The sequence below is a fragment of the Dryobates pubescens genome, chromosome 20 (assembly GCF_014839835.1).
Source record: "Dryobates pubescens isolate bDryPub1 chromosome 20, bDryPub1.pri, whole genome shotgun sequence".
In the NCBI taxonomy this organism is placed as follows: Eukaryota; Metazoa; Chordata; class Aves; order Piciformes; family Picidae; genus Dryobates; species Dryobates pubescens.
In genome coordinates this window covers 20,412,817-20,434,821 of record NC_071631.1, presented here as the reverse complement: position 1 = coordinate 20,434,821, position 22,005 = coordinate 20,412,817, and the positions used below count along the sequence as shown (strand labels likewise).

At 59.8% G+C, this 22,005-nt stretch overlaps 1 protein-coding gene and 1 pseudogene across 1 annotated transcript in view; both read right to left on the bottom strand.

Moving 5' to 3' along the window:
• The window catches only part of MYH10 (myosin heavy chain 10), a 154,935-nt gene extending 152,508 nt beyond the window's left edge, over positions 1–2,427 (bottom strand). The window contains exon 1 of the mRNA XM_054171087.1: positions 2,321–2,427. The gene's annotated coding sequence lies outside the window, so the exon portion shown is untranslated. The remainder of the gene's footprint in view (positions 1–2,320) is intronic.
• A 13,167-nt stretch (positions 2,428–15,594) lies between these two features.
• On the bottom strand, positions 15,595–15,703 carry LOC128898251 (U2 spliceosomal RNA; annotated as a pseudogene).
• Between the last annotated feature and the right edge of the window lie 6,302 nt (positions 15,704–22,005).

Sequence of the window (22,005 nt, the reverse complement as noted above, 5' to 3'; positions counted from 1 at the left end):
TGGAGAGAGTTCACTCCATAACCAGAAGGCAGCAAGAATCATAACCTAGCATGGTTTGGGTTGGAAGAGACCTTTAAGATCATCCAGTTCCAACTCCCCCACCATAGGCAGGGACACCTTCCTCTCCACCAGGCTGCTCAAGGCCACATTAGGCAGGGCCTTGAATACCTCCAGGGAAGGGGCATCTACAACCTTCCCGGGAAAGCTGTTCCAGTGTCTCACCACCCTCACTGTCAGAGGTTTCAAAATGGAGATTTCTCAGCTAAAGACAAAAACCTGAGACACTTGGGGCTACTGAAAGCCATTAAGCTAAGGGTTGCTCCTCTTCCTCCTGACAAACCCAAGAGCCACATCTCCACAGCCTGCTTCTGCACGGCTGCTGACATTACCACACGCCAAAAGAATGCCTCCAGATCTCACCTGGAGCTTGAGGCTCAAGGCACAGCAGGGACTGGTGTTAGACTTTTCCAACACCTTCATGGGTAATTTGCAGGGGAAAGCAAAACTGCTGACGAGAGCTTCTGCAGGCTCCTTTTACCTCAGTGCCCCTGAGGGAGGCCACCACAACTATTCACCACTGCTGTCACATCCAGGCTGCCTGGAGCAGGCAGTTTCATCTCTTAACTGCCTGAGGAGCAACAAGGTCAAGCCTGACACCTAGCACTCAGGTCATTAAATCCCTTGGGGTTTTCACACCCCAGCTCTTTTCTGCTGAAGGATGTTCCATTAGCTAATGGCAGCCTTCCCCAGCAGGTAACCCAGAGGGTGGCTTCCAAAGCTTTCACAAGCTGCCTTTGACACCTTCCACACCGTGGTAAACACGGTGATGGAAGTGCTGCAACACACCCAGCCCCTGCACAACGTGTCATTAAGGCCAGCAGTTGTGCCTCCATCCACACACGGACATTTGTCCCATTGTCCAACTTTAATGCAAAGCAAGCACGAAGGCAGGGAGCCCTTCAGAGGTTTGAGGAGCAGACCGTTCACTGCAGACAGCTTCATTCAAATCAGCAGGCGATGACTCAACCTTTAAAGTATTTCAGAAGAGCCTCGGAGAGGAAAACTCAATGAAGAAAGAGGGATCGTTGAGAGGACACTCTAAGTGATAGCTGGGCTCCTCCACCAGGAAAACAAAGATCTTAGGCAAGGAATGCTTCGTTTGGCTCAAGGAGCCTACAAACGCACTCTCCAAGACTCCAGCCCCAATTCGGAAAGCTTTCTGCCGCCACCGTGCCAGGGCTGAATCCCAACAAAGACCTGAAACACCATTGCTGCCCTCGTGTGCGGGGTGAAGGCTGGGGACGCTCCCTGGCCACCTCTGACAGACGGCCGGACAGCCCCCCGCGGTTGTGGGAACCTCGATCTCCCCGCACCGAGAAGTGAAACGCAGAGGCCAAGCTCCCACGAGAAAATTCACCATTCTCGTCCCCCAGTGGAACTTAAGGCCGAAATGAAAGGACGGAGTGTCCGCAGAACGCAGCCGGCAGCGGGGGAAATCAGGGAGGGTTTCAGGGTCACTCTTTCCACTGGGGCTTTTAATTCCATGACAAAAGACCCTCGGCAGAAGCCGAGCAAGCCGCAGCTCACTCAACCCCGGGCTCCTCGCTTCACAATGGCATTCAAATGAAATACCCAAATGAGCGCATTTCCCATGCAGGAATCCAGCGCTCCCGACAGCCGAGCAGCGCCGAGAGCCCCTAGACACGCCGCGCTGCTCCGCACAAAAGCGGGGCGGGGGCAAGCGCCGGCATCCCCCCGGTGCAGCCCGGGCGTTCTCAAGGACAGGGGCAGCCGCAGGAGCCGCACCGCCCGCGGCAGCCGAGCGCTGATGCCCGGGAGCTGCCGCGGAGCCCCCCTCGCAGGGCCGCAGGCCCCGCCGCCCCGAAGGACAAAGGAGGCGGCCGGGACCGCTCGGTCCGCCGGGCCCCGGGAGCGGCCCCCTCCCCGCCGCAGCCCGGCCCCAGCCCCGCCGCCCCCCGCCCTGCCGCCGCCGCCCCCTCCCCCCCGCGCCGAGGAGGCTGCGGGAAAGGGAGAAAATGGCCACCTTCCCCTCACCGACGGAACCGGGAGCGACGGCGATGCGGCGGAGCGGAGGGGGGGATGCGGGAAGGGTGCGGGGAGGATGCGGCGGCGCGGGCGGGCGGGCCGGCGCGGCCCACACAAGGGGGTCTTTGTGTGCCGGGCCCGCCGCCGCCGCCCCCGCCCCACCCCCAGCGCGGGCGGGCCCGGCTGCGCGGACCCGGCGTGTCCCGTCCCCCCCAACCCCCATCCCGCCCGCCCCGGGAGCCGGGGGCAGGGCTCGGGCCGCGCCGCTTCTCACCTGTGTTAGCGCCCGGCCACCGCCGTGCCCGGAGCTCCTCAGCACCGCGCCGCTCCGCCCCCCGCCCGCCGCGCGCCTTTAGCGCCACACCGAGCCCTCCGCCCCCCGCCGCCGCCGCCGCCGCCACCGCCCCCGCCGCCTCCGGCAGCCGCACTCCCATTGGTCGCCGACCACGTCCCTCCGCAGCCGCGCGCACGCCCATTGGTCGGCGGCGCGGCCGCTCTCCAGCCACGGCCATAGCAACCTCCACACGCTACCCTACAAACCCCGCCTCCCCACCTCGCCCCGCCCTCTCGGCACTCATTGGCCAACTCCGCCCGCCCGTCGGCCCACTTCACCCCTGTCATTGGGCGCTCTCCGCGCCTGTTACTGCAGGCTCCGCCCCGCGCTGCAGCACGCCCGGCGGGGGGCGCGGCGCGGCCCCGGCGCTGCAGCGAGCGGTGCTGCAGCGCGGGGCGGGAGCGCGCCTTCCCCTCACCCACCCACACTCTACCTCCCCTTCCCGCCGGCGTCCCTGTGCTTCGGGTCGATTAAGGGCTTTTCAGGGCCCGGCCCCCTCGAGCCGGCTTCAGCGGCGTGAGAGATAACGGGGAAGCCGGTTCCCGAGCGCCGGGAGCGGGCACTGCGCTCCCGCCGGTGCTGGGGCTCGGGCTCGCCTCCCGCTCCTCTCAGCCATGCCCTCTGAGGTGGCAGTTTGCGGGTGCTGGGCGGGGTGGCGGGCAGCCGACGAGCACCCGGACCCCAGAGCCACACTTGCGGTGCTGGGAACTCCGCCACAGCCCTCGGTACCCGCTCCCGGGGCTCGTTAGATAATTACCCTGATGTTAAAAATCACCCCCCTGCCCTTACTGCGAGCCTGTCGTGACCTCCCCCAGACCTCAGGTCAGGGCAGAGCGGCTCCGCAGCCCAGAGCCCTCTCCAGCGAGGCGGCCCCCGCGGAGCCTCCTCTGCCCCGGGCTGGCCCAGCTCCAGCTCATGTCTGTGGTTTTCCCCTTCCTTAAACACCATCCTGAGGCTTTTCCGAGCCAGCACCTTTTCTGGATCAGGAGGGGAGGCAGAAGGCTGCGGCATGGGGAAAAAATAGCCATTTACAACAAGGCTGAGAGTCTCCTGGACTCCTGTGGACGCTGAAGGATGGATTTTGGGTGTAACACCTCAGGGAGTGTCTCCATTCTCCCCAGATGGAGACCTTCAACATCGTGATGACCTGCAATTTTCCTGCCATCTCTCCCTTGTTTCACTCCCTGGCTCACAACAAGCCTCTTGGGGATCACACGTGGTTCATTCACCCTCCAAGGGACGGGCACAACCTCTTGCCACAGCCGCAGCTCACTCGGTGTCAAGTGCTCCATCACCCAAGCTGTGGGATGGGTTTCTCCGCCCAGACCAAATGCAAATGCGAGTGCCTCGGCAATCGGAGCTATTTTGGTGGAAGGAATTTGTGTCAGATCCTTCTGAACGAGGCTGCAAGCAGAGTGAGGAGTGGAGAAGAAGTGGCAGGAAGGAGCATCAAGCTCCTTCAAGGGTAAGGCTGCCATAAGGCATCCCAGGATGGGCTGGGGGTGTCAGGGGACAGGAGTGCAGATGTCTCCTATTTCCCTTGTGCTTAGGAAGCAGGACATTATATGGACTGCATCAAAAGCAGTGAGGCCAGCAGGATGTCCTAAGAATTCACCTGCAGCACTGCGTCCAGTTCTAGTGCCCTCAGCACAAGAAGGACCTGGAGCTGCTGGAGAGGGTCCCGAAGAGGCCATCAAGATGATCAAAGCACTCCAGAATCTCCCCTGTGGGGACAGGCTGAGAGCTGGGGCTGTTCAGCCTGGAGAAAAGAAAGCTCCAGGGAGCCTTAGAGCAGCCTTCCAGTGCCTGAAGGGGGCTACAGGAGAGCTGGGGAGGGGCTTTGGACAAGGGCTGGGAGTGACAGGATGAGGGACAATGGCTTTGAGCTGGGAGAGGGCAGGCTGAGGCTGCAGATTAGGAAGAAATTCTTTGCAGTGAGGGTGTGGAGACACTGGAACAGGTTACCCAGGGAGGTTGTGGATGTCCCTTCCTTGGAGGTGTTGAAGGCCAGGTTGGATGAGGCCTTGAGCAACCTGTGCTGGTGTGAGGTGTTCCTGCCCACGGCAGGGGGCTTGGAACTGGATGCTCTTGAAGGTCCCTTCCAAGCCAACCCATTCTGTAATTCCATGATCCTATGCCTGCCCCCACGACTGAAGTGTTTCAAAGCAGCCCCAGCCCCATTTCACTGCAGCTTCTCCTTTAGGGTGGGTTGCTGTGCTCAAAAAGGTACAGGGTGCAGAAGCAGCTCCTGGCACAGAGCTGGAGCTCCCTGGGTCAGCTCTGCTCACCTCTGCACACAGATCAGCTCAGGCACAACTCCTGGCGCTGGGCTTTATATGGAAGTCTGCCTCCTAATTACCATTGCAGTGGGAGGCCTTGTACATCCTGTTTCACCGAAAAAGAAGGGTGTTGACTCACCCAGGTAGGTAGATGAAAGCCCAAAGGCTGAACTGGTTACTCCCCAGCTGTTTTTCCCTTTGCAAGGGCTGCCACTCCCGGGGCCGGGATGGCTGAGCTGGGTGGCAGCAGCCCTAGGCAGCAGAGCCAGGCCAGCACCACGTGAGCTTTGGGGTGCTTCCATACGGGCACCCTGCATGCCACATCCCCCAGGCCTCACAGATTTCCCTTGCTCAGCCCTCACACATCCATGAGATAATCAGGCGGTGTCCAGCTCAGCTCCTGGGGAGCAGCAGGGCTTTGCAGGAGAGCAGCCTGCTGAGTATTCTCATAGAGGTGTTCCACAGAATTGTTTGGGTTGGCAAAGCCCTCTGAGATCATCCAGTCCAGCCAGCAGCCCAACACCACCAGGGCCACCAAACCATGGCACCAAGCCCCATGGCCACACCTTTCTTGAACACCTCCAGGGCTGGGGACTCCACCACCTCCCTGGGCAGCCTCTGCCAATCCCTGACCACTCCTGCAGCAAAGACATTTTCCCTCCTCTCCAACCTGAACCTCCCCTGGCACAATTTCAGGCCATTTCCACTCCTTCCATCACCTGAGGTTAGGGAGAAGAGCCCAACCCCAACCTCACTGCAACCTTCTCTCAGGAAGATGCAGAGAGATGGAGATAGAGAGAGATAGAGATATAGAAGAGGGGGGAAGGGGAGGGGAAGGGGAAGGGGAAGGGGAAGGGGAAGGGGAAGGGGAAGGGGAAGGGGAAGGGGAAGGGGAAGGGGAAGGGGAAGGGGAAGGGGAAGGGGAAGGGGAAGGGGAAGGGGAAGGGGAAGGGGAAGGGGAAGGGGAAGGGGAAGGGGAAGGGGAAGGGGAAGGGGAAGAGACCAGGTTGGAAGAGACCTTAGAGCAATGAGGTCCCCCCTCAGCCTCCTCTTCTCCAGGCTATACAGCCCTGGTGCCCTCAGCTGCTCCTTGTTCTCCAGACCCCTCACCATTTGGCTCCCTTTGGAAAAGCCACCCTCTCAAGGAGCAGTGTCAGCTCCTCAGCAGCACCAGGGCAGCTTGATGAGCATTCTGCTGTTTTGGCAGAGCCACAAGAAGCAGCTGTGCACACCTCAAGGTGACCGAGGCCTTGAATGCTTCAGCACCCACCCCTCAGCAGGTCAGCACCTCCACATCACAGAGCTTCTGGCTTCAGGCCTAAAGCTTCCATTCATTTTGAGGCATCCAGTGCCTTAAAAGACAAATGGAAACATCACAGAGGGGACATTCATCTAGAGGCAAGCTGTTGAGTGGAGTTTCTTTTAGGAAATGATTTCCCTGGCAAACCTTTGAGGATCCTGCAGATGCCACATGCAGGGTGCCAGGGTTAGGGCACTGAGTTATTATTTTTAGCACACAATTATTTTTATCCAGGCTGGTGTTTAGGAAGGAATTCCCCAAATCCACTCCATGACTTTGAGCCACAGAGGGAAAGAGGATATTTCTATGTGCCCCAGGGGGCTGGGGGAAAGAAAAACCACCCCAGAGACTGGAAAGAGCAGAAAGAAATATTATTCATAAAGGGGGTTTAGAATAGAATAGAATAGAATAGAATAGAATAGAATAGAATAGAATAGAATAGAATAGAATAGAATAGAATAGACCAGGTTGGAAAAGACCTTTGAGATCATCAAGTCCAACCTATCATCCAACACCATCTGACCAACTCAACCATGGCACCAAGTGCCTCAGCCAGGCTCTGCCTAAACACCTCCAGGGATGGGGACTCCACCACCTCCCTGGGCAGCACATCCCAATGGCCAATCACTTTCTCTATGAAGAACTTCTTCCTAACATCCAGTCTAAACCTCCCCTGGAACAGCTTGAGGCTGTGTCCTCTTGTTCTGATGCTGCTTGCCTGGGAGAAGAGACCAACCCCCTCCTGGCTACAACCTCCCTCCCTTCGGGTAGTTGGAGAGAGCAAGAAGGTCTCCCCTGAGCCTCCTCTTCTGCAGGCTAAGCAACCCCAGCTCCCTCAGCCTCTCCTCACAGGGCTGTGCCCCAGACCCCTCCCCAGCTTTCTTGCCCTTCTCTGGACACCTTCAAGTGTCTCAATGTCCTTCTTAAACTGAGGAGCCCAGAACTGGACACAGGACTCAAGGTGTGGCCTGAGCAGTGCTGAGCACAGGGCACAATGACCTCCCTGCTCCTGCTGGCCACACTGTTCCTGATGCAGGCCAGAATGCTCTTGCCTTCTTGTCCCCCTGGGCACACTGCTGGCTCCTGTTCAGCCTACCATTGACCAGTACCCCCAGGTCCCTCTCTGCCTGGCTGCTCTCAGCCACTCTGCCCCCAGCCTGTAGCTCTGCCTGGGGTTGCTGTGGCCAATGTGCAGAACCTGGCACTTGGCTGTGTTCAATCTCCTGCCCTTGGCCTCTGCCCATCTGTCCAGCCTGTCCAGGTCCCTCTGCAGAGCTCTCCTACCCTCTAACAGATCAACTCCTGCCCTTACCCTGTGATTCTCTCTCTTCTAGGCTGTAAGAACCAGCATGTATGGCCATCCAAGCTGCTGCTATGTTGACATTCCTGGTGATTTTGTGACTCCTCAGGTGAATAAGAGATCTGTCAAGTGCATAATTGTTGGATTGAGTTTTTTTCCCCCAAGTCACCGAATACCAACTTTCATTTGTGTTGCTTTTGTGTTTTCTTAATAAGAAGATAAACAACACTAGAGAAAATAATTTGCCACAAGGCCTGTAATGATGTTCAAAAATCTGGCCTCCAAGTGTAGCCTCCAGTTGTTCAGGTTGGTAGTGAAACGTGCAAGAGAATTAGTGTGATGGCACTACAATGGCATCACTTTGTAAATCCCTGGAACCACACTGCCCATGAGATTAAGGAAGCATTCAAGAACATCTTCAAAGCCTGTGTTACTAATGTTCATGTTCTAATAAGTGAATAGTTTGGTTTGAAAGAGAAACTCAGCTGGGTCCCTAAGCCTAGAACTGCTTCCTTACCTCCAAACAGGAGGCTGATGATACTGTTGCCGGTAGGGCATGCATGTGCTTAAGGCAAAGCCTGGCCCCCTGGCTGTTTCCAGAGCTGGAAGCCCAGCAGAGAAATTAGAACCACTTAAGCTTAAAGCACTGTTTGAGACTTTGGAGACAATGGGGAGGATTCAGGTAAGAAGTGCCCAGGTCATTGGTAATGAACCTAGACTCATAGAATCACAGAAGTGTCAGGGCTGGAAGGGACCTCAAGGCTCAGCCAGTCCCAACCCCATGCCATGGCCAGGGACACCTCACACTGCAGCAGGTTGCTCACAGCCACCTCCAGCCTGGCTGCAAACACCTCCAGGCAGGAGGCTTCCACCACCTCCCTGGGCAGCCTGTGCCAGGCTCTCACCACCCTCATGGGGAACAACTTCTTCCTCACAGCCAATCTGAATCTCCCCATTTCTAGTTTTGCTCCATCCCCCCCCAGTCCTATCCCTCCCTGACACCCTCAAAAGTCCCTCCCCAGCTTTCTTGGAGCTCCCTTCAGATCCTGGAAGGCCACAATGAGGTCTCCTCAGAGCCTTCTCCTCTCCAGACTGCACAACCCCAACTCCCTCAGTCTGTCCTCACAGCAGAGCAGCTCCAGCCCTCTGCTCATCCTCGTGGCCCTTCTCTGGACACCTTCCAGCCCCTCCAGATCCTTCCTGGCACAGAGGCTCCAGAACTGGCCCCAGAGCTCCAGCTGTGGTCTCAGCAGAGTGGAGCAGAGGGGCAGAATCCCCTCCCTGGCCCTGCTGGCCACACTTCTCTTGCTGCAGCCCAGGCTCTGCTTGGCTCTCTGGGCTGCAAGTGCTCCCTGCTGGCTCCAGTTGAGCAGAGAAACCAGAACCACTGAAGTTTAAAGCACTCCTTAAAGCACTTCTTGAAAGGAGGCTGGAGCCATGTAGATGTTGGTCCCTTCTCCCTAGTAACAAGTGATAGGATGAGAGGAAATGGCCTCAAGTTGCACCAGGGGAGGTTTAGGTTGGACATTAGAAGAAACTTCTTCCCTGACAGGGTTCTGAAAGCCTGGCACAGGCTGCCCAGGGAGGTGGCTGGATCCCCATGCCTGGATGTGGTGCTGAGGGCCACGGTTTAGCTGCAGCCTTGGTAGAGTTAGAGAACGACTGGGCTGGATGATCTGCAAGGTCTTTGCCAACCAAAATGGTGTTATGATCCTGTTCTATAATGCAGAGCTCTCTCTACTGCAAAGCTAATTTCCATCTGATTTCCATGCTGGCTGCTGTGTGCCTCTGCCCTCAGCCTGCTGTGGGCACTGCTGGGCGGAACGACTGCTGCAAGGGGAAACCATGCAACCAACGCCCAGCAGCTGTCTTTTCCGTCCCCTGTCCCCCCCAGCTCCCACAGATGTGCCAAACCACCTCCATTCCTTGATTCTTGGAGACCTGTGCTTCCTGCAGAGCCTCCCTCCCTGCCCTGCTTTCTGACTGCGGCAGGTTTTGGGCACACCTCCAAGCCCTGCAGACCCAGGCCTGGCCTCCCCCAGGAGCCCCACGGCTCTGCAATCAGGACACCTCAGCATCTTTCTGGGTCAGATTTTTGCCTCCCTGACTTCCAGTGCTGAACAACGGTGAGCCAGGGCTCAGAGCGAAAGGTTTAAGCACGGCAGCTGCCTGTGCAGAGGCACAGCCTGCGAGCAGCGGTGACAAGAGGACGTGTGAGTGAAACCCGGGGGGGCTCCCTTTCCAGTCCAGATCCTGACTTGCTGCAGCTTTGAGTGCCCAGGCTGCCTTCCCTGCCCCCACTCACCCTGTAAAGGGAAGAGGCCTTATTGTGCCCGTTTGCCACGCTGTGGAATCATTTTTGGCTGGAAAACACCTTTCAGAGCGTTGAGTCCAACCCTGCCCTAACTCTCCCGAGGCTGCTGCTAAACCGTGGCCCTCAGCAGCACATCTCTGCATCTTCTGCCCACCTCCAGGCACGGCCATTCAACCACTCCCCTGGGCAGCCTGTGCCAGGCTTGGAGAACCCTTTTCCAGACTTTTTTTTTTCTGGTGTCCAACCTAAACTTCCCCTGAGGCAGCTTGAGGCCATTTCCTCTCATCCCATCACTTGTTACAAGGGTAGAAGAGACCAACTCACACCTGGGTCCAGCTTCCTGTCAGGAAGCTGTAGAGAGCAATGAGGTCTCCCCCCAGCCTGCTTTTCTCCACACTAAACAGCTCTAGATCCTCCCTCAGCTGCTCCTCCCCAGCCCTGCTCCCCAGCCCCTTCCCCAGCTTTGTTGCCTTCCTCTGGACCCAGTCCAGCCCCTCAACATCCTTCTTGGAGTGAGAGCCCCAAAACTGAAGCCAGTATTCAAGGTGTGGCCCATTAGTGCTGAGCACAGAGGAGCAATCACTTCCCTGCTCCCAGATGAGATCACATCTGATGTGTGATGTGCTTCACAGAAGCTTTTGGCTGGCAAAGACCTTCAGGATCATCAGGTTTGACACTTCTGGTTTCACACCTTCAGGAGGCAGGGTGCAAGGAAAAAGCTGAGCTGCTCCTGGCTGCTTTCTCAGGTGGGATCAAAACACAGAGCAGCAGAGGAAAGAAAGGCAAATTGCCCAGTAGAATCACTTCAGAGTAAAGATTTCTGGGGGGAGAAGCTTGAGAGGGTGCAGAAATTCAAGCCTCGTGCCTGATGCTTGAGTTTCAAAGCTTCCTGAGATGCACTGAATTGCAGCACGATGAGGCTGCTCTTATTTCTTGCAGCCTGCTGTCCTCCAGGCCCCTGCTGTTTATTTTATCCCCTGTGTCAACAGGAAAGGTTCTGAAGCAGGAGGTGTCCCGCGGGATGCCGGGCAGGGCTCAGCGCCACGTGGGAGCTTCATTGTCTCACCCACCACGTATTTTAGCCCAGCAGAGCTGCAAAAGTTCACTAAATCAGGAATGGAAAGTCTGCTTCTCGCTCACAAAAGGGGATTGCACAACAGTGGGGCGGACAGGCTGCTGTGAACCTGATGTCAGATCAGCAAATATAGCTACCTGCCTCCGCAGCAAGCGAGCCGAGCTCTGAGCAGCAGAGCCCAAGGTTTGCCCTGCCTCTGACCAAGCCTCCAACCACCACCTGGCCATCTGCTCCCAGGTGGGGCTGGAAATCAAGGCATGGCTTAGGATCCCAGATTGCCAGGTTGGGAGGGACCCCAAGCATCCCCTGGCCCAACCTTCCCAGGAGATGCTGGAGCTGAACCGAGCTGGCCCAGCACCCTGGCAGGCTGAGCCTTCCAGCTGCCCAGAGCAGGGGAATCCACCACTTCCCCTGGGAGATGGCTCCAGATGGTGTGGGGAGGGACTGTTTCCAAGAGCATGCAGCACCAGGGCAAGGAGCAGTGTTTTGAAACCAGAGCAGGGTAGATTTGGATTGGATGTGAGGAAGAAGCTCTTCGCTGAGGTGGTGGTGGAAGAGGATGCCCAGGGGGGTGGTGGAGGCTCCATCCCTGCAGACATTCAAGGTCAGGCTTGAGGTGGCTCTGAGCAACCTGAGAGCACAGAATCACAGGATGCCAGGTTGGGAGGGACCCCAGGGATCACCTGGTCAACCTTTCTAGGTGATGGTGGAGCTGAACTGAGCTGGCCCAGCACCCTGGCAGGCTGAGCCTTCCAGCTGCCCAGAGCAGGGGAATCCACCACTTCCCCTGGGAGATGATTCCAGTGTCCAGCTCTGCTCAGGGGGAAACATTTCCTTCTGGAGCCCCATGGGAAGCTCCCCAGCAGCACCTTGGCCCCATCACCCCTTGTCTTTTCCATGGGACTTCTTGTACAAAGGGAGTCTCCACCCAGCTCTCTCAGCCTGTCCTCACATGGCAGAGGGCTTCCAGTCCTCTGATCATTCCCACAGCCCTTCTCTGGACACTTTCCAGCCTGTTCCTCCACAGAGCATCTTGAGCCCCTTTTAAAATGAGTGGCTGAAGCAGAGGACCTGGGATGAGATCCATCTTAGGTCATCCTGCTGGAATCATGTTAGGAGTGAGATGCAAGCAAGCCCAGGGGACCAGTGCTCATATGCTCCTTGCTCTGCCCCTTCCTTCCCCTTTCCTCCATCTGTCACACTGGGAAGGAGCAGAGGCTGGGAAGGTGGAACAGAGGCTGGGAAGGAGCAGAGGCTGGGAAGGAGCAGAGGCTGGGAAGGTGGAACAGAGGCTGGGAAGGTGGAACAGAGGCTGGGAAGGAGCAGAGGCTGGGAAGGTGGAGCAGAGGTTGGGAAGGAGCAGAGGTTGGGAAGGAGCAGAGGCTGGGAAGAAGCAGAGGCTGGGTAGGTGGAGCAGAGGCTGGGCAGGAGCAGAGGCTGGGAAGGAGCAGAGGCTGGGCAGGTGGAGCAGAGGCTGGGCAGGAGCAGAGGCTGGGCAGGAGCAGAGGCTGGGCAGGAGCAGAGGCTGGGCAGGTGGAGCAGAGGCTGGGCAGGAGCAGAGGCTGGGAAGGTGGAGCAGAGGCTGGGCAGGAGCAGAGGCTGGGCAGGTGGAGCAGAGGCTGGGCAGGAGCAGAGCTGGGCAGGTGGAGCAGAGGCTGGGCAGGAGCAGAGCTGGGCAGGTGGAGCAGAGGCTGGGCAGGAGCAGAGGCTGGGCAGGTGGAGCAGAGGCTGGGCAGGAGCAGAGGCTGGGCAGGTGGAGCAGAGGCTGGGCAGGAGCAGAGGCTGGGCAGAAGCAGAGGCTGGGCAGGAGCAGAGGCTGGGAAGGTGGAGCAGAGGCTGGGCAGGAGCAGAGGCTGGGCAGGTGGAGCAGAGGCTGGGCAGGTGGAGCAGAGGCTGGGCAGGAGCAGAGCTGGGCAGGTGGAGCAGAGGCTGGGCAGGAGCAGAGGCTGGGCAGAAGCAGAGGCTGGGCAGGAGCTGAGGCTGGGCAGGAGCAGAGGCTGGGCAGGTGGAGCAGAGGCTGGGCAGGAGCTGAGGCTGGGCAGGAGCAGAGGCTGGGCAGGAGCTGAGGCTGGGCAGGAGCAGAGGCTGGGCAGAAGCAGAGGCTGGGCAGGAGCAGAGGCTGGGCAGGAGCTGAGGCTGGGCAGGAGCAGAGGCTGGGCAGAAGTAGAGGCTGGGCAGAAGCAGAGGCTGGGCAGGAGCAGAGGCTGGGCAGGAGCAGAGGCTGGGCAGGTGGAGCAGAGGCTGGGCAGGAGCAGAGGCTGGGCAGGTGGAGCAGAGGCTGGGCAGGAGCAGAGCTGGGCAGGTGGAGCAGAGGCTGGGCAGGAGCAGAGGCTGGGCAGGTGGAGCAGAGGCTGGGCAGGAGCAGAGGCTGGGCAGGTGGAGCAGAGGCTGGGCAGGAGCAGAGGCTGGGCAGGTGGAGCAGAGGCTGGGCAGAAGCAGAGGCTGGGCAGGAGCAGAGGCTGGGCAGGTGGAGCAGAGGCTGGGCAGGAGCAGAGGCTGGGCAGAAGTAGAGGCTGGGCAGGAGCAGAGCTGGGCAGGTGGAGCAGAGGCTGGGCAGGTGGAGCAGAGGCTGGGCAGGAGCAGAGGCTGGGCAGGAGCAGAGGCTGGGCAGGAGCAGAGCTGGGCAGGTGGAGCAGAGGCTGGGCAGGAGCAGAGGCTGGGCAGAAGCAGAGGCTGGGCAGGTGGAGCAGAGGCTGGGCAGGAGCAGAGGCTGGGCAGAAGCAGAGGCTGGGCAGGAGCAGAGGCTGGGAAGGTGGAGCAGAGGCTGGGCAGGAGCAGAGGCTGGGCAGGAGCAGAGGCTGGGCAGGTGGAGCAGAGGCTGGGCAGGAGCAGAGGCTGGGCAGGTGGAGCAGAGGCTGGGCAGGAGCAGAGGCTGGGCAGGAGCAGAGGCTGGGCAGGTGGAGCAGAGGCTGGGCAGGAGCAGAGGCTGGGCAGGAGCAGAGGCTGGGCAGGTGGAGCAGAGGCTGGGCAGAAGTAGAGGCTGGGCAGGAGCAGAGGCTGGGCAGGTGGAGCAGAGGCTGGGCAGGAGCAGAGGCTGGGCAGGTGGAGCAGAGGCTGGGCAGAAGCAGAGGCTGGGCAGGAGCAGAGCTGGGCAGGTGGAGCAGAGGCTGGGAAGGTGGAGCAGAGGCTGGGCAGGAGCAGAGGCTGGGCAGGAGCAGAGGCTGGGAAGGTGGAGCAGAGGCTGGGCAGGAGCAGAGGCTGGGCAGGAGCAGAGGCTGGGCAGAAGCAGAGGCTGGGCAGGAGCAGAGCTGGGCAGGTGGAGCAGAGGCTGGGCAGGAGCAGAGGCTGGGCAGGAGCAGAGGCTGGGCAGGTGGAGCAGAGGCTGGGCAGGAGCAGAGGCTGGGCAGGAGCAGAGGCTGGGCAGGTGGAGCAGAGGCTGGGCAGGAGCAGAGGCTGGGCAGGAGCAGAGCTGGGCAGGTGGAGCAGAGGCTGGGCAGGAGCAGAGGCTGGGCAGGAGCAGAGGCTGGGCAGGTGGAGCAGAGGCTGGGCAGGAGCAGAGGCTGGGCAGGAGCAGAGCTGGGCAGGTGGAGCAGAGGCTGAGCAGGTGGAGCAGGCCTTTGGCAAGCATGCCGTCGGCCCCGTGGTAAGCCTTGGCATGCCTTTCTCTTCCCTCCAGGAGGAGAAGGGTTCATTCACAAGTTTGTGCTTACATCCATCCCGAAACCTGACCCTGCCTCTGCCCCTGAAGCAGGAGGCTGGCTGCGAGCTCTGCCCTCCCGGGCCTGGCTCCCCACAGCTGGGGTCGGCAGCGCTCGCCGGGAGAGCCCCGTGCGGCAGGCGGGGGAGCTGCCCTGCTGTCCTGCCTGGCGGGGAGCTCGCAGGTCCCGGGCTGGGCTCTCGTCCCAGTTACACCAGCACGTACTGCAGAAGCAGGAGTTGCTTGCAGGGTGGGTTATTCAGGGGAAAGAATTACAGTATCAGAGTATCACCAAGGTTGGAAGAGACCTCGAGGATCATCGAGTCCAACCTGTCACCACAGACCTCATGGCTAGACCATGGCTCCAAGTGCCACATCCAATCCCCTCTTGAACACCTCCAGGGACGGTGACTCCACCACCTCCCTGGGCAGCACATCCCAATGACGAACGACTCTCTCGGTGAAGAACTTTCTCCTCACCTCCAGCCTAACCCTCCCCTGTCACAGCTTGAGACTGTGTCCTCTTGTTCTGCTGCTGGGTGCCTGCCTGGGTGAGGAGACCAACCCCTTCCTGGCTACAACCTCCATTCAGCTGGACGTAGAGAGCAAGAAGGTCTCCCCTGAGCCTCCTCTTCTCCAGGCTAAGCAACCCCAGCTCCCTCAGCCTCTCCTCACAGGGCTGTGCTCCAGACCCCTCCCCAGCCTTGTTGCCCTTCTCTGGACACCTTCAAGTCTCTCAATGTCCTTCTTAAACTGAGGGGCCCAGAACTGGACACAGGACTCAAGCTGTGGCCTAACCAGTGCTGAGCACAGGGCACAATGACCTCTCTGCTCCTGCTGGCCACACTGTTCCTGATGCAGGCCAGGATGCCATTGGCCTTCTTGGCCACCTGGGCACACTGCTGGCTCATGTTCAGGCAGCTGTCAATCAGCACCCCCAGGTCCCTCTCTGTTTGGCAGCTCTCAGCCACTCTGACCCCAGCCTGGAGCTCTGCATGGGGCTGCTGTGGCCAAAGTGCAGCCCCTGGCACTTGGACTTGTTGAATGCCATCCTGTTGGCCTCTGCCCATCTGTCCAGTCGGTCGAGGTCCCTCTGCAGAGCTCTTCTGACCTCTAACTGACCAACATCTGCTCCCAGCTTGGTGTCATCTGCAAACTTGCTGATGACTGACTCAATGCCCTCATCCAGATCATCAATGAAAATGTTAAAGAGGATGGGGCCCAGCACTGATCCCTGGGGGACACCACTGGTGCCTGGCTGCCAGCTGGCTGTGGCACCATTCACCACCACTCTCTGGGCTCAGCCTCCAGCCAGTTCCTAACCCAAAACAAAAGTCCTCTGATGGAGGATGTATCAGATATTAAGCTGATAAGAACAGATCCTACACTTGATCTTAGCCCAAAGGCCGAGAAGCGATGTTCAGCCAGCATGTAGTAGAAAGGCCAGGAGAAAGCTTTCCAAGGCTTCCTCGGATCAGAGGGAGCTTCAGGCTGGGATGGACCTCAGCAGGTCACCCAGCTCAGCACAGCTGGGATTTGACAGGCTTACAAGAAGAAAGGAAAGGGTGGAAGTTCCCCATGCAGCCACTTGCAAAGGACACATTCTGCTGGGGGTCTCTGCCTCATCCAGAACTGGCCCTTACTCAGCACAGCAGAAAGATTAGGTGCTGGGCTGCCAGCAGGATGAGTACCTCATTCATTCTGGTCCTGGGGGGAAAGATTCCTCTCCTCATGTCGTGGCTGTGGGGTTTATTTGTAGCCTGGCCTCTCAGGAACCATCACCATGTCCCACTGGCAGGGCTTGTGCATCACTGTTGGTACAGCACCCACCTTGGCTACTCAGGCTGGAAAGCCTGTGTGTGCCAGAGCCCCAGCATGGTGGGCTTGGGTGGGAGCTCAGCCAGTCCCACCCCCTGCCAAAGCAGGGCACCCACAGCAGCTTGCCCAGGAGCACAGTGCCCAGCTGGGCTTGGAAGCTCTCCACACCAGGAGACTCCACAACCTCTCTGGGCAGCCTGCTCCAGGCCTCCAGCACCCTCACAACAAACAACTTTCTCCTCCTGCTCAGCTGGAACCTCCTGGGTTCCAGTCTGTGCCCACTGCCCCTTGTGCTGCCCCTGGGCACCACTGAGCAGAGTCTGGCCCCAGCCTCTTGCCCCCCACAGCTCCTTTAGCTCTTGCTGAGCATTGCTCAGCTGCCCTCTGGGGCTGCTCTTCTGCAGGCTCTCAGCCCCAGGGCTCTCAGCCTTTGCTCCTCCCAGAGCTGCTCCAGGCCCCTCAGCATCTTCAGAGCCTCTGCTGGACTCTCTCCAGCAGGTCCCTGTCTCTCTGTAATGAAGGATCCAGGACTCCAGCTATGGCCTCCCTAGGGCAGAGTAGAGGGGCAGGAGAACCTCCCTTGCCCTGCTGGCCACACTCTTCCTCATGCACCCCAGGACACCATCGGCCTTCTTGGCTACAAGGGCACACTGCTGGCTCCTGGGGAACTTGCTGTCCCCCAGCACTGCCAGCTCCTTTTCCCAGCAGGTCCCCCCTCAGCTGTGCTGCTGCAGGAGGTTGTTCCTCCCCAGGTGCAGGACCCTAACCTTCCCCCTGGTGATCCTCATGAGGTTCCCTCTGCCCAGCTCCCAGCCTGGCCAGGTGTCTCTTGCCTTTGCCTGTTCCTCTGCCCATGCTGCTGGGGCTCACAGAATGGTTTCCAGTTTGAACTCAGTGCCCCACCAGGGCAAATCCAACTCCCTTGGTGGAGCCCTCACAGTGCCCACTGCACAAGGAGCAAAGACTTGGCAGATCTGGTCATTCTCTGCAGGGCAGGGGGAGATGCCAGGGTGGCTGGGAAGCTAAGAACTGAGGAGACACTTGGGGCAAAGCTGCTGCAGGTGTCCCCAGCCCATGGCCTTGCTTCTGGGACAGGCCTGGACCCATACTGGAAGCCAAGCCTGCTCCTGTTCATTCCAGCTCCACACAACTGCTTTCCACCTGCCCTCAGAGGCTCTTTAAATGTCTTAATGTGCCATGGAGGAGAAGCAAAACCAAACCTGCAGGGCCCACTCTGAAGAGCAAACAACCCCAAACTGAGCTGAATATTGCATCCAACAGAGCACAGGGGAGAAACTTTCCCACAAGAGCTGAGATCTGCTGGCTGCTGGGGTGCCTTGGGAGCCATCCTCCAGAGGAATAAAGCTTTGGAGATGTCTCCCTGCCTTGCAAGAGGGTGAGCCCCTTGGGGGCCACCTGAGGAAGGCATTGACAGAGCCAGCTTGTGTCTGCCTTTCACTGCAGGAAAGACTTGGAGGGCTGAGCAGGGCCTGGGCAGGGCAAGAAAGCTGGGAAGGGTCTGGAGAGCAGGGCTGGGGAGGAGCAGCTGAGGGAGCTGGGGGGGTTCAGCCTGCAGCAGAGGAGGCTGAGGGAGACCTCATTGCTCTCTGCAGCTCCCTGAGAGGAGGTTGCAGGGAGGTGGGGGTTGGGCTCTGCTCCCTAGTCTCAGGTGATAGAACAAGAGGAACTGGCCTGAAATTGTGCCAGGGAAGGCTGAGGTTGGAGAGGAGGCAAAATGTCTTTGCTGCAAGAGTGGTGAGGGACTGGCAGAGGCTGCCCAGGGAGGTGGTGGAGTCCCCAGCCCTGGAGGGGTTCCAGAACCCTGTGGCCATGGCACTTGGGGCCAGGGTTTGGAGGCCATGGTGGGGTTGGGCTGCTGGCTGGACTGGGTGAGCTCAGAGGGCTTTGCCAACCCAAACAGGTCTAGGACTCTATGAAGACCACAGAAGAGCATCACTGAGCCTTGCCTGTGCTTGGCCATTGGGCACTCTGGGCACTGCCAGCTCTCCTCACCCTCTGACACCAGCTCTGCTTCAGCAGAGTTGCTTCTGCAGGGCCAGGCTGCAGCCCTGCACCCTCCAGCAGCTCCAGGCCCCCGAGAGCAGCAGGCAGCAGCATGCAGAGCTTGGCCTCTCCCAGGGGGTTTCCCAGTGCCAGTTGGAGCCTCCCAGCAGGGCCAGCAGAGCCCAGAGCGGGGCTGGTTTGTGGTGCAGCCAGGCAGGTGTGGGCCCAGCAGGCAGCGGGGAGCTGGCTGCTGCCTCCTGCTATGGAATCACCAACCGGGAAAGCAGCTGCAGGCCTCTGAGAGCTGCTGCCTGCTCACGGGCAGCCTGGCACTGCAGCCTGGCACTGCAGCCTGGCACCACAGCCTGGCATCACAGCCTGGCACCACAGCCTGCCACTGCAGCCTGGCACCACTGCTCCCATCACAGCCTGCCACTGCAGCCTGGCACCACTGCTCCCATCACAGCCTGCCACTGCAGCCTGCCACTGCAGCCTGCCACTGCAGCCTGGCACCACAGCCTGGCACCACAGCCTGCCACTGCAGCCTGGCACCACTGCTCCCATCACAGCCTGGCACTGCAGCCTGGCACCACAGCCTGGCATCACAGCCTGGCACCACAGCCTGCCACTGCAGCCTGGCACCACTGCTCCCATCACAGCCTGCCACTGCAGCCTGCCACTGCAGCCTGGCACCACAGCCTGGCACCACAGCCTGGCACCACTGCCTCCATCACAGCCTGCCACCACAGCCTGGCACCACAGCCTGCCACCACTGCCTCCATCACAGCCTGCCACTGCAGCCTGCCACTGCAGCCTGCCACCACAGCCTGCCACCACAGCCTGGCACCACAGCCTGCCACCACAGCCTGGCACCGCAGCCTGGCACCACTGCCTGGCACCACAGCCTGGCACTGCAGCCTGGCACCACTGCCTGGCACCACAGCCTGCCACCACTGCCTCCATCACAGCCTGCCACTGCAGCCTGGCACCACAGCCTGCCACCACAGCCTGCCACCACTGCCTCCATCACAGCCTGCCACTGCAGCCTGCCACCACAGCCTGGCACCACAGCCTGCCACCACTGCCTCCATCACAGCCTGCCACTGCAGCCTGGCACCACAGCCTGCCACCACAGCCTGCCACCACTGCCTCCATCACAGCCTGCCACTGCAGCCTGCCACCACAGCCTGGCACCACAGCCTGCCACCACTGCCTCCATCACAGCCTGCCACTGCAGCCTGGCACCACAGCCTGCCACCACTGCCTGGCACCACTGCTCCCATCACAGCCTGCCACTGCAGCCTGGCACCACAGCCTGCCACCACAGCCTGCCACCACTGCCTCCATCACAGCCTGCCACTGCAGCCTGGCACCGCTGCCTCCATCACAGCCTGCCACTGCAGCCTGGCACCACTGCCTGGCACCACAGCCTGGCACCACTGCTCCCATCACAGTCTGGCATCAAAGCCTGGCACCACAGCCTGGCACCACAGCCTGGCACCACTGCCTCCATCACAGCCTGGCATCACAGCCTGGCACTGCTGCCTCCATCACAGCCTGCCACTGCAGCCTGGCACCACTGCCTCCATCACAGCCTGCCACTGCAGCCTGGCACCGCTGCCTGGCATCACAGCCTGGCACCGCTGCTCACTTCACAGCCTGGCATCACAGCCTGGCACCACAGCCTGGCACCACTGCCTCCATCACAGCCTGGCATCACAGCCTGGCACCACAGCCTGGCACCACTGCCTCCATCACAGCCTGGCATCACAGCCTGGCACCACTACTCCCATCACAACCTGGCATCATAGCCTGACACCACTGCCTCCATCACAGTCTGGCATCACAGCTTTGCACCACTGCCTCCTTCGCTTCCTGGCACCTCAGCCTGGCACCAGGGCCTGACACTGCAGCCTGGCACCAAGCCCTTCCCCAGCCTTTGAATAAAGACCTCTCACCACCTGGGCCTGCAGGAGCCCCTCCTGTTGTCCATCAGTGGACCCAGGTGCCAGGACATGAGCATGGCCAAGCCTGGCAGCTCAGGAGCTGTTTGTGCCACTTTTTGTGGCTTCAGTGTCCTCTGTGGTTGGCACTGGGGGGGTGGGCTGGAGATTTTCACCAGGGGTGTTCAAGGTTCCTTAAGCACAACAGGAGGGTGAGGGTGCTGGAGGCCTGCAGCAGGCTGCCCAGAGAGGCTGTGGAGTCTCCTGGTGTGGAGAGCTTCCAACCCCCCCTGACCACTGTGCTGCTGGGCAAGCTGCTGGGGGTGCCCTGCTTTGGCAGGGGGCTTGGGCTGGCTGATCCCCAGGGTCCCTTCCAATGCCCATTCTGCCTGGCTGAGTGCTTCTCTCAGGGTACAAAATGCAGCTTATGCTGTGGAACAGGAGGTGAGGTCTGGGCTGGACTTGCTGCCTGTCTTGAGCACATCCAGGTCACCCCCTGGCTCAGGACAGCTCAGAGGAGCATGTCCCAGGCACCCTGACCCCCCCCAGCACCAGCAGAGGCTGTGACAGACCCAGTGGCTGTGGGAGATGTCTTCTGCTGCACCTCACCTTTTCCATTCATGCTGATACTTCACTTCTTGGCCTCCCAGGCATGGCAGAGCCATGTGCTGGTCCAGCTCTCCTGTGTGCAAGGGAGAGGGTTGGTCTCCTCCTGGTCTCAGTTATCACACAGAGTTCTGCCACAGGACATTGAAAGGATCCAACTGATCATTGCAAGCCTCCATGGCCTGAAAGCAGCAGGGGCAGACCTCACAGACTCACAGAATGGTTTGGTTTGGAAGGGACCTTAAAGCTCATCCAGCTCCAACCCCCTGCCATGGGCGGGGACACCTCCCACCAGCCCAGGATGCTCAGGGCCTCATCCAACCTGGCTCTTCAACACCTCTGGGGAGGGGGCATCCAGGACACCAGCTTCCTGCTGCTGCTGCTTAAGGGCCAGCTGGAGAAAGCTTCTCTAGCAGCCCAGCAGCTGAGCCCAGTGCACAAGGGCTGGGAGAGACATCATTCCTGGGAGGGTCAGCCTGACCTCAGTGCCAGGGAAAGAGATGGAGCAGATTATCCTGGGGGCAATAACTGCACCTGAACGGTGGCCAAGGGCTCAGGCCCAGCCAGCATGGGTTTAGGAAGGGCAGGTCCTGCCTGACCAACCTGATCTCCTTCTATGATCAGGTGCCTGCCTGGTGGATGTGGGGCAGGCTGTGGATGTGGTCTGCCTGGACTTCAGCAAGGCCTTTGACACCGTCCCCCACAGCAAACTGCTGGCTAAGCTGTCAGCCCCTGGCTTGGACAGCAGCTCTGAGCTGGGTTAGGAACTGGCTGGAGGCTGAGCCCAGAGAGTGGTGGTGAATGGTGCCACAGCCAGCTGGCAGCCAGGCACCAGTGGCGTCCCCCAGGGATCAGTGCTGGGCCCCATCCTGTTCAATGTCTTCATTGATGATCTGGATGAGGGCATTGAGTCAGTCATCAGCAAGTTTGCAGATGACACCAAGCTGGGAGCAGATGTTGGTCAGTTAGAGGCCAGAAGGGCTCTGCAGAGGGACCTCGACCGACTGCACAGATGGGCAGAGGCCAACAGGATGGCATTCAACAAGTCCAAGTGCCAGGGGCTGCACTTTGGCCACAGCAGCCCCATGCAGAGCTACAGGCTGGGGTCAGAGTGGCTGAGAGCTGCCAAACAGAGAGGGACCTGGGGGTGCTGATTGACAGCTGCCTAAACATGAGCCAGCAGTGTGCCCAGGGGGCCAAGAGGGCCAATGGCATCCTGGCCTGCATCAGGAACAGTGTGGCCAGCAGGAGCAGGGAGGTCATTGTGCCCCTGGACTCTGCATTGGTTAGGCCACACCTTGAGTCCTGTGTCCAGTTCTGGGCCCCTCAGTTTAGGAAGGACATTGAGA